General features: G+C 51.5%; 1 long non-coding RNA gene across 2 annotated transcripts; it reads left to right on the top strand.

The window, feature by feature from the left end:
* Positions 1 to 1,674: 1,674 nt before the first annotated feature.
* On the top strand, positions 1,675 to 6,540 carry LOC100545589. Of its 2 annotated transcripts, none has more exons than XR_004160772.1 (5): positions 1,675 to 1,848; positions 2,056 to 2,097; positions 3,446 to 3,929; positions 5,606 to 5,707; positions 6,456 to 6,540. It is a non-coding gene; the product is annotated as an uncharacterized LOC100545589 (long non-coding RNA). The 2 variants fall into 2 exon arrangements; XR_004160773.1 differs by lacking the exon at positions 1,675 to 1,848 and adding an exon at positions 1,860 to 1,939.
* Positions 6,541 to 12,163: the final 5,623 nt, after the last annotated feature.

The raw sequence follows: 12,163 nt of genomic DNA, 5'->3' as shown, positions 1-12,163 counted from the left end.
TTTCTAAAATATTACCCTGCAAAGTTAAATTCTCTTTATCTGCAATTTAATTACACTTCCCGCCGTGCCTGTGTCCACACAGCTCACTTTGATCTCCGTTAACTCCAACCCAGCCCAGGGACGTAGGAGAAAAATGGTGGTTGGCAGAATGATCTGTGGGTTGCAACAGGAGGTGATGGGTGCCCCATCCCTGCAGACAGCCACGGTCAGGCTGGATGGGCGCTGATGGAGCTGTGGGTGTCCCTGCCCAGTGCACGGAGTGGGACCAGATGGCCTTGAAGTGTCCCTTCCAATCCTGTGGTTCTATACAAGTAATGGGGCAGGAGGATCCAGAGTAGAGCTTTTTGTTGATGGAACGTTTTTTTGGCAGCCCTCCACTCCCCCGATGTCTGTATGTGTGAGTGAGATCTGATGGTTGTATTACAAAACCAGTGTCACTCGTGACATCCTGCAGTTGCCCAGGGAGAACCTGGAAGTGTGGAAATGCATTAAAACAAAAATGACACGCTAGGAGCTGAACCCTAAGTGATGCTGTGTTAAATTTGGCTTGGGTTCAGGGAAGGGCTGAAGCGGATTGTTATTTAACTGGAACAAACCAGAGGCATCAGATGAACCTCAACCTTTAACCTTGGCTGAGGGGAGATTGTATCAACCACTGCATTTTTTTAGGGTATTTTTCATCACTTGTCTCCTCATCACCGGAGGTGTGACAAACCAAGTCAGGATGACCTGGGCTTTGCAAGGGGAGCATAACAGCAAGGAGAGTATTTCCTTGCCAAAATGAGCTGTGAAGGAGGGAATCCAGGCTGGAGCAGTGGGATCATGCCTGCAGTGCTGCTAATCCCTGTGTTTTCATAGTAAGTTCTGCGGGATGCTCTCTCCCCAGGGATGTTGCCTGGTGATGATGTGCTATCTCAAGGCATGCTTCTTGCTAGTAGCACGGGGATGTCAGCCCAGTGCTTTGTTAGCTGAGGAAAGGCAATGAGAGAAAAATGACGACTGATTTAACTGCTTGGGATTTGGGTTTTGTGGTATTTGTTTCTGATGCCTCAAGCAGTGAGTGACCAGGAGTTCTTATGATCATAGAATCACCGAATTATTTGAGTTGGGAGGGACCCTTAAAGGCCATCTGGTCCAACCCCCTACACTGAGCAGGGGTACCCACAGCTCCAGCAGTGCTCAGAGCCCATCCAGCCTGACCTTGGCTGCCTGCAGGGACGGGGCACCCACTACCACTCTGAACAACTTGTTCCAAGCCAGAATGAGGGGGGTCTCACGGCTTGGACCCTCGACGAGCCATCTGCATTGGCATCCAGGGGCTGTGTTTCTGGTGGCTGAGTCAAGCCCAGGCCTGAGATCTCACTGCTGGGGGGCAGGGTCCTATTAGTAGGGTGCAGGGATAGGTTCCAGCAGAAGCCCTGGATACACGCTCTGTTGGCTGAAGGTGAAAGGGTGGGTGCAGGAGAGGGGTGGGAGGCTGTGCTGTGAGCAAGACAAGGTCGGTTGCAGGGCAGGGGGTACACAGCAGAGGAGAGCGAGGGCTGGTCACAGCCTGAGCTGCCAGGTGGGTTGGTTTCTTCCCTTTCCCATGCCGTGCAATAGGGTTAACGATTTCCCTTGACCCCTCTGACACAGAGGCTCTCTAATTAAACTCCCCGCTCCCTTCTGTCTGCGCGACTGCCGACGATCCGAGGGCAGCATCCTCCCCTAAGCCTCAGAGGAGCTGATCAAAGCGATGCGGGAGGGACGCTCCCTTCCAAAGCGGGGAGGGTGACAGCAGCGACAGCTCTCTCAGACATCCCTCCTCCCCCCGGCATCTGTAGCGGGGCGGGGGGATTCTCCCAGCAGGTGAGAAGGGATGCGGAGGGACTTGCGGGTCAGGTGGGCACCGCTGCATCGCCGCCCATCGCGGTGCAGCCGCCGCGTTGCGGAGAGCCGGGTGAGGCTGTGCGGGGCTGAGGCGCGGGGCTCCGGGTGGGGTGCGGGGAAAGAAAGGGCTCGAAGGGCAGCGCGAGGGGTTGGATGCGAAGGGAGCTCTCTGCTGTGTCTCCGCAGCCTTCCCGAGCACACGCGGGTGGAGAGGACAGGTCAACCGCGGTGAGTATCGCGCTGTGTGTCTGTCCGCAGTGCCTCCCCGCTCGGTTTATCTGCGGGTTCTTAATCTCCTGAAGCCCCCCCCGGGTCTGGCGTTTGTTTGGTTTGTTTTCCTCTTCCTCTTTGTGCTGCTGATTGGGATGGCTCCCTTATCTTTGCTCCTGGGATGGAGGGGGGTCGATAACCCCGATGTCATGATCGCTCCCCCTCCCTTTGTCTCCCAAGGAGAAACCCCAAAACGCATCCATGATGAGTCTGGCAGTTTTCCTGGATGGGGTCCTGCCGTAGGAGGGGGGTGGAGGAGGATGAGGGATGGAGGGTGAAGCGATAATCCTCGCCACAGACTCTTACTGGGATGCCTTCACCGCATTCTGTTTCTAAAGGGATCGGCTGACTTCACTGGCGAGCCAAGGGCATACCCACAGATGCTCCAGCCTGGCTGTGGGACTCGATGTCCCAAAGTCAGACAGACTTTGGGACCTTGGGAAGTTGGGTGCCGCTCTGTCGTGCAGTTTTTGTGGGTGGGAGCGGGGGTGAGCAGCGAGCTGTTTCGTAACAGCACCTCCGAAAGTATGCAGCAAGGGGAGACTGCAAGAGAGGGCACCACGCAGGCACCCATCCCAGCTGTCAGAGAGAGAAGGGGCTGCTGGGCTGTGGGGAAATCCTCTGCTTGGCCCCACATGTGGGTGAAACTGTTAATGAGGAAATTTTGAAGGGGCTTAAGGAATTACAAGGATTGATTTCAGTTAAAGCGTATCGAAGCAGCCGGTCAGGGCAGGGATTAAGAAAATGCACTCACTGGCGTATAGTGCAATCCCAGTTCCATTAATTTAGTTGGGAAGAGGCTTTGTGCATTTTTAATGTAATCAGGTTTTAAAAGGGATGCTGCATTGGGCAGCCTGAGCTTTGGGATCTCCCCTGGCCCTGGCAGAGCGAGCTTCTGGCCCTTTGCATGCAGCTGCTGCTCCCATCAGCTCCTCGCTCTCCTCCTCGGCCATCCTCTCCGGTCAGGGGGACCTGGAGGTTATCTGGAGCTCAGCCTTGTCCTGGCAAACAGGAAAACCTTTGCACTTTGCTCGCTACGCAGGCGGCTCCATCCTGCTCTGTCCCACCAGCTTAGCAGATACTGCCTTCACTCCCTGCTGGGAGATCCATTCCAGCAGCGTCTGTGTGCCCATGCTCAGGGAAACCTGCCACCCCCATTCATCCCTCCCTACGGCTTCCCATGAGCTCCCACTGCCCAGACGACGAGATGCTTTCTTTGAGTTCGTCTATGTGAGTGCTTGAGCCTTGTGATGGTGGAAGGAGAGATCCACAGGCGTATGAAGTCCTCCTGTTCTTCTGTTTGCAGCACCACGATGGCCAGTAATGCCAGCCATGACTCGCAGGGACGGGGACAAGAGGTAGTTCAGTCCTCTCAGTGAGATCAGCCCGGAGCTCTGCCTGTTGAGGACTGACCTTCGGAGGCACTGCATGATGAATGTGGATGTGCTGAGCCCTCTGCTCCATGCTGAGCCGTGACACCAAGCTCGGACCTGCAGCTGGACTTACCCCATGGCTCTGCTCCCAGGAGGAAATGCTGTCTCTTCTCTGTGATCATCCTTCAACTCCGAGAGTCTTCCATTGGAAAACTGACGAGGATCAAATGGGTTGAGAGCAACGGGCCCTCCTTTTCTGGCAGAGGATTCTTTGTTATATATTTAAGTGCCAGGGCGTGAAACTGTAAATCCCTCCTTGCTACACTCCTGTTTCCTGCAAACCACTCTCCAAGCCAGCCAGATAGAGGATTGGCCATAACTGGAGTCCTGAATGGCTGCGTTATTGATCCCACGGAGGTAACTGCACGGACACCACATCCCTTGTCCATCCTGGTGCTGTCTGCTTCATCCTGAGAGCCTCACAGCTCCTTCCTGCCCTTCCCCTGCCTCCCTACCTCCTACCAACCCACGTTCTTTCCCCCACATCCTGTCCTGGAATCACGACCTGTGTTCCACAAGCTGAGCTCTGTGCTCACAGTGCAGCATCGCAGCCTCCTTGCTGCCATTCCCTGCTGCAGTCTCTTCATCTCAGGCATTGAAATCCGAGCAGCAGTGCATGCCACATCTCTTGCTGAGGAAGCTGTGAGCTTCATCAGGGCACGGCTGAGGAGGATAAGGGCTGGGGGAAGGTGGCATATGGGAAAGGTACCAGTGGGATCCTATAGCCACTCAGTGTCAGTCTGAGCACAGCAAGGCCAGCAGGCTCAGCTGGGGATGCAGTTCTCTGCACACAGGCTGTCTGCTTTGCTGTGGGGGGTGGATGTAGGGCAACATCCTGAGACTGCTGGTCACAGGTTCAGGTTTTGGAGCTATTCTTGCCACTGAAGATCCCCAGGTTCTGTGCTTGGAGCTGCCTGCGCTCTGCCAGGGAGACACTCGTTGCATTTAATTAACATTTAATTTGCTGTAAGATTACATGAAAATGTGCAATAATAGAAACTCTCTGCAGGGCGGGAGGAGAAGGGGGGACAGGCGTGCTACAGATTAGCTCAGTGCTGAAGTGTTCTGCATAGGGAAGGGAGAAACACTGTGCTTCCCTCTGCAGTCTCAGGGAGCGTTTGGCATCTGCTCGGCAGCAGGGCTCAGAGGGGGCTTCCAGAGGGAGTCTAGCAGCTGAGAAGTGCGTGCAGCCACTGAGTGGCCCTCCCGTGCTCAGGGGTGACCCAGGAGGGATGCTCTTAGGCTGGGGGGAGCTCAGGCTCTGCCTTTCTGGACACTGTGTCCAACCATCAGTCGGCATCTGTTTCTGAGGGGAGACGATGCCAGTCCAGTGCATGCATGTGTGTTCCATCTCCCACTCCCTTTGTGTTCCCTCCCTTTCCAAGCTCTCTCCATCCCAGTGATGCTGTTCTCATCATTTGTGCTGGGAAGGAGCTGGCAGGGAGCTGAGGAGCCTATGTGGGAGCAAAGCACTGGAACTGCTCCGAAATTCAAAGGGAAAAGCAGTAAGGTCCTTTTCTGCATGGATAAACCTGCCATGGAAGAGGAAGCTTTAGCCTGCTTATGTAATGCTGAGTTGAAAGAAGCGGGCCGGGCTCCCCTGGCTCTGCAGCACAGCTCACATCACAGGTGCCTTGCTCCTTCCTGTCCTCCAACCTCCTCCTGCCTTCCAGCATCGGCACCACACTGTTCTGATGCAGCTGATTGCAGGTGTAACTGCCCTCCTGCTCTGCTGAGGGCAGGTCCTTCCAGGACACCACCCAGTACCCAGCCTTTGTGCCAGCTGGACCAGTAGAACAACTGGCTGGCATTGGGTGAGCCAGTATCCATGCTGTATCCATCCTTAGCATCCTCCTGGAGATGCTTCAGGGTCCCTCCTGCAGGTGAGGGACGAGGGATGCAGATCTGACAAGGCACAGAGCCGCTGAGCTGTGTCATCTTTGGGGTTTTGTTTTGTTAGCTCTGGCTAGAGTTATAATCCTCTTCTTTGGTTTTCCCCTGCTCACCCCCCTGCTCCCCCACATCGACCACAGGAACAGAGGGATGAGGACTCGCCTGGGCTGCCTGTCTCACAAATCAGACTCATATAATGATTTCACAGCTATTCTTCCGGACAAGCCCAACCGGGCTTTGAAGTGAGTATAGCTGCAGCATCCCACCCCATCCCACCTCTGTCCTCCCCTCCCTGCCCACCACTCCTCTCAAATTACCTTCCTTTTGTTGTATGCTGTAGGCTGCCCAGCCCCATCCAACCCATCCTTGCACACCTCCAGGGATGGGGATAATATATCCCTCTGTCATAGCAAATCAAAATCTGAGCAGTTGACTTTGTTGAAGAGGTGAGCAGCAATTCCAGGTCACAGTCCTCCTTAGCTGAGTGTTATTAAACACTGCCTAAACGTCCCGTGTTAGTTTGCAGCACTAAAGCAGATGCCTCAAACAATACGGAGTCTTGATTTAAGGCGAGTGGGATGGAATCCATCTGATCCCGTGTCTGAGCTCACCTTCTCCTTGCAGTCAGGAGAGAGAAATAAACACTTCTGCAGGGGTGGGTTTCGTTTCACTTAACTTTTGACATTTACAATGTAAATGTCTGCATCTGAACTTGTTCCCTGGGTCTTTGCTTTGAGTCGGTAAGGAAAAATTGGTCCCTTTTCGGGTGTGATTCATCTGCCTTGTTTTACCTTGAGGATGAGGTGAGGAGACCAGTGAGAGTCCCTTGGCATCTCCCCACTGACTTTGCAGGGAACCAGGGGGACTTGCACACTTGGAGACCTCTACACTGTAGACCTCCAAAGTTTGGTGAGAAGAATTCCAGCCTTCCTTGGTGTGCTTGTCAAACAGCCATGGGTTGTCTGTAATCTGCCTCTTCCTTTCTTCCAGAAGACTGTCAACAGAAGAAGCAACGAGATGGGCAGACTCTTTTGATGTCCTTTTGTCCCATAAATGTAAGTAGAGATCAACTTGTACCACCTTTTTTCCCCTAGGCACTGTAGCTAGGGCAAACCGAGCTACAGACACTGCATGGCACAGGAGTGGTCCCTTGGGTACCTCTTACCCCGAGGAAGTGGTAACAGTGATTCACGGGCAGGACTTCATTGCCACCACTCATTAGCACTCCACTGCAGGGGCATTAATATTTTATCTTCACATTTGCAAAAGGTCATGAGTAGGGGGTTATGGCACCATAGTGTCCCATTCCTTTCCATTCACAGAATCGTTCAGGTTGGAAAAAGCCTTTAAAGATCATCAGCCCCAACCCATTGCCACCATGCCCACTGACCATGTCCCTTGCAGAATATTCTAATCCAAGCCTGCAGAGCTGAAATTCTCAGAGCCATCTGGTGAATCTGACTGATTGCTCCCATCAATTGCAGCAGGAAATCCAATGTGCAGTTAAATAACCTTGAACTCTGTGCTCCGTAGCAGTCCTTATGAAGAAACCATGCATGGTAGCACTTGGCTGGCTCTAATTTACGGTTCCCAGTGCAAACCTGAAAGTTTCACATCAAGAAACATTATGCAAACATATAATCAGCGCACCTCACTCCATTCAATAGATCAATCATATCAGTTCTGTTCAGAATACATTACCCTGCTTCACCGGCGCATTCATGCTGAGGAATTATAAACAAGGCAGCGAAGCTCACAGTATAGATTCATTAATTTGTTTCTATTTAAGTGTAAAACGAGTGAATTGAGGTTGGGAAGAAGTCAGTGTGGGCGGTGAACTGATTTACCGCAATAAGGAACCAGCTGACTTCCTTAGCGGTTCAGGATTTGCATATTAAAGCATCGGGATAGAATTATATTATTATTTTGAATAATACACAGTTTATTTTCCGGATTTTCGGCTGAGATGACAACAGCTTTGGCTGAGAATTAGGTGACAATTCTGAACAGGCTGGCTGTCCGAGGCAGAAAAAGCGATGTGTAATTACAGCAGCAGTATCTCGTTGAGATCATGGCTTGCAGGCAGTAGGAAACGATCATGTATCTGGGTATGGCCAAGAGGGAACATTTCTTTAGTCCAAATCTGGAACAAGAAGGAAAAAATACACAAAAGAGACAGAGGTGCCTGGAGAATGGGCAGTGAGAGAGGACAGGATGTTCACACTGATGGTACAGCTCTGTCTTTAAACTCAAGCCCTTGTTCTTCCTTCAATAATGCTAAAGTTGTCCATTTTTTCTCCTTTTTGGATGGAGGCTGCAACAAAAATGCGTTGGTTACAAAAGGCAGTGAAGTTGCCTTTTGTCTGTGTTTTGGAATTACACACATTGTTCCCTCTTCAGCTGAGTGCTGTGAATGCCAAATCGAGCCTCAGCCCAATTACTTCGTCCAATAGCATTACAAGAATATCTGGTTCTATTAATCAATTAGACTCATAGAGCGATCAATGAAACATCAGAATCTTCCCTGTCTCTAGGATGGGAAGTAATTATTGTAGTTCTTTGGCACCTAGTGAAAAACATTTAGTTCCTGATAGCTAACTCGTGCCTTATCTGTCCAAAATTTCAGAGTAAGAAAGCAACATCTATAGTAAAGCTGCCAGCTAATTTGCATTGAGTGCCAAGAGAAGTACAGAGCTGTATCAGCCTGGTTTCCCTGTGACTGCCCAGATGAACAACATCAGCCAGCCACAAATTCCAATCTGTGCTTCAGGACATGGGCTGAGCACCAGCTGTGCTCGTGGAGGATTTCCCCTGTGGCTTGCAGTGCTAGCAGGTGGGCTGCTGCTGCCTGGCAGGTCTGTCACACCTCCTTCACTGTGTGGACATTTGGCTTCTTTTGGAAGGAGCTGTGATGCTGATTTCAGGGAGCTGAGTGGGGCTCCAGTGCCACATTGTAGGATACAGCACAGCCCAGCTTCGTTGGCAGCCCCAGACAAATAGGTCAGCACAACCATACCTGACTTGCTCTTGCTAATGGGAGAAGCAAATCAGCTTGAAACCATGGGATCAGCCAGCCAACCCTCTTCATGCAGCAGGAGCTTTGTCCCAGTTCATTGCAAGAGACATCTCCCAGAGCAGTACGCCCTTGGGTCAGGGCTTGCGAGCATGGCAGGCAGCAGGAAAGGGGAACTCGAGCCTGGTTTACAGCAGGAGTTTGCAAAAGCAAGAGGGAGGATCATATGTAGCACGTTCCCTTGGGTGCTCGGGGAGAAAAAGCAGTGGCTGCAACTTGCTAGGTTCTGGCATCTTTTCCTATTCAGTGCTGGATTAGCAATGGCTCCCAGGGAACTGGAGCTCTGTGGTCTGCAGAGCGTGTGTGCATGATGTGAGTTACAGAGGAGAAATCCCCCCGCTGTACCCGTGCCCAGGAGGTGCAGTCTGGTCAGCCAGATGGAGATTCCTTTTGACAGGCTGCCGCAGGGAGATGCACACAGTGGCATGTCTCATTCTGCATCCCTCGCAGGGCTGGACACATGGCTTCTCATTTGTCCAGGATCCAGCAGGACAGTCTGTCCTCAACCCTTATTCACTTATCAGTGAAGCATCCAACACGGAAAACCTTGGCACCGAGTTTCCATTTTTATCTCACAGATTATTTTTTTCTACAGTTTTGTGAACTCGATGCTCTTCTGCCCAAATTTTATTGTCCTCCTCCTCCTCCTCCTGTTGTCTGCACCTTGCTGCTCTTCCTACACAGCATAGGAATATCCCTTCCTACTCCCAGTTCTCTCTAAGCCAGAACAGCATTAGCATGAGCATTGTGCTAGTGACAGGCAGCTAGCATTCATCAAAGCAACGCTAGGCAGCAGTGAGCATGTACGTATGCTATGCAGAGCATTGTGACCTTGTCCCTCCCTTCTGCCCTGTCTGGTGAGGAGTTACCTACAACCCCAGCTGGGGCTGTTCAGCATGGAGAGGAGAAGGCTCTGGGGAGACCTGGGAGCAGCCTTTCAATGTCTAAAGGGGCTGTAAGAAGGATGGGGATAGACTCTTCAGCAGGGTCTGTGAGATAGGACAAGGAGAAATGGTTTCAAACTAAAAGAGAGGGGATTTAGGTTGGATATAAGGAAGAAGTTTATTACAAGAGCAGTGAGGCACTGGCACAGACTGTGCAAAGAGCTGTGAGTGCCCCATCCTTGCAGACAGCTAAGGTCAGGCTGGATGGGCTCTGAGCACTGATGGGCAACCTGATCTAGCAGAGATCTATCCTGTGATAGTTCTGAAGATATCGAACCAGAGAACGGTTTGAGTTGGAAGAGACCTTTAAAGATCAACTTGTTCCAACCCCCTGCCATAGGAAGAGACATCTCTGCCTACATCCATTTGCCCAAAGTTCCATCCAACCTGCCCATCCTGGGATGGAGCATCCACAGCTTCTCTGAGCAGCCTGTGCCTACCCGCCTTCATGAAGGATTCTAATACAGCTTATCATCCCCATGCTTTTTTCTGTAAAAGCATCCCTTTGGAATTGTACTTCTCAGGTGCTCCATGTGTCTTCTAGCCTACTTCAAGAGGCTGACCCAACAGCAGATGTTTTCCTGTTCACATCACACAGCAACCCAGTGCTTCTCAGCTGAAATGAGCTTTGAAACGTGGATTCATCAGGAATGCTTCCTTGGTAGCCTTCATGTACAGAGATGAAAGCCAACAACCGTGTCAAATGCCAGCTCAGGTGGTGTCTGTCCCCATCTAATTGTCCTCCTGCCCTTCCTATTAGGTTAGCCACTGTCCCATGACAAACCTGTTGGCAGTGATTTAGCACTGTGCAGTGATGCAGACTTCCATCTCTGTGGCTGAACTCGCAGCTGGAAGTACAGGCAGGCAGGCAGGCAGAGGCCAAAGGGTTGATCTGCAGAACAGAGTGGCCTCCGGCCCAGGATGACCTCTCTTCCATCCAAGCTCTCCTCAGCAAGGTCCTCTCAGGTCTGCCCTGATCATTTCCAGCTCCCCAAGGGCTTTGGGGAGGAGATGACAGGAATGTATTAAAAAAACCCCATGGAGCTCAGCCAGATACTATTATTTATATATCCTCTGTCTAAACTTGCTTCAAAATAAAAAGGAGCTGATTGATGTGAGAGAATGTGGAGACCTCTTGGTCCCAGCTGCTGCTCTGCTCTCTGGGGCAGGGCTGAAGCCAAAGCCTTTCTCATCTCATCAATCACCAAGTCCACTTGTTTGAGCAGATACTACGTTCTGCAGATATTATATTTGCCGTGCACAGCTGCTATTTTTGACAAGCGGTTCTCTCTCAGTGCTGGGGCTGTTGGAGAGGGAAGGGAAAGTTCAGGACAGCGAATCACAGCATCATAGACTGGCTTGAGGAGGAAGGGACCTCTAAAATCATCCAGTTCTGACTCTTGCTGTGGGCAGGGTTGCCAAACCACTTAATCAGGCACCAATCAGGCTGCCCAGGGCCCCATCCAATCTGCCCTTGGGCACCTGCAGGGATGGGGCACCCTTAAATTCTCTGGGCAGAAGGCAAGTGAAAGGGAAGAAGGAACTCTACAGGGACACACAGTGGAGGTGGTGTTGTCGTAACAGCTTGTTTGGGTGCTGGAATGATTAATACTAAGCATCCTACAAGCTGATGGTGTACCAAATGGCAAAATCTCAGGGAACTGCTGCTTTTCCCCATTTGTACTATGTGAAATCCGTCAGTTCAGCTGTTAATGTCCCCTCCTTTTCCTCCTCTAAGGGCTCCTCTCTCCTTTGTCAAGTCCTCCACATAGGCACTATGAATGTTACAGGCATTAAATAGCAGAGTTTAGAATATCTGCGTATCTCTGGGTTTCAGGAACTGGAGCAGCTCTAAAACAGTCCTCTCTTGCTCCATATCTACCTATTCATAGGGGTGCTTGGAGCACCCAGGGGAAGCACGACTGACAGGTGCTAGCTTCCTAGAGATGCCTTTGGACACTCCATTCTGCAGGCTTCTCAAGGGCTGACATTGCCTTACTGCTCTGGTCTTGAACCCACAATTTGTGCTCAGCAGTGCTCTTGGATGAGAGCCCTCCTTTGCCCACAGCTGTGGCCCCAAACCTTTCTACAAGTGCGTTAATCATGGGGTGTGATACAGCTATTTCTCACCCTCCCAGGGCTGACAGGAAGAAAGCAGTGTAGCTGAGGTGGAGACATTCCAGTTTTAGCTGCTGGTTGCTGTGCCACAGCAGCTTTTTGCAATGCAGAGTGCTGATGGAGCAGTTAGCATTGCCAAGCCTGTCAATGAGGAAGCTTCATAAAGCCTAAAGCAGAGAGTAATAGCCTGGAGCTTGGTCCTATCTGGCCATGTATCTTCTCTGCTGATCCCTCTGAGGATCCAGACAGTCAGATATCTCCCCTGCCTTGGGCTGTTGGCTGCTGTTCAACGCTTGGAGCAGTTCACTGGGTGAGGTGGAGCTCACCCCTTACAGCAGTGCAGGAGGAGGTCCAGGCCTACAAACCCTGTCAGCCTTTGTCCATCTCAGCCAACATCCACTCCCATCATTCTTTCCCTGAGTCTGACCTTGCTGAGTGCTCTCCCGACTCCGTCAGTATTTATAGATGCTTCCTTGGAAGCAGCCAAGGCTGACTGGGGAGGTTTCCAGTCATGAGCTCAACTATTCAGGCCCTACTGGAAAAGTTAGAGACATGTTACTGGA

This window comes from Meleagris gallopavo, chromosome 10 (assembly GCF_000146605.3).
Source record: "Meleagris gallopavo isolate NT-WF06-2002-E0010 breed Aviagen turkey brand Nicholas breeding stock chromosome 10, Turkey_5.1, whole genome shotgun sequence".
NCBI lineage: Eukaryota > Metazoa > Chordata > Aves > Galliformes > Phasianidae > Meleagris > Meleagris gallopavo.
Note: the sequence above shows the minus strand (reverse complement) of the source record. Positions and strands in the feature narration are given on the sequence as shown.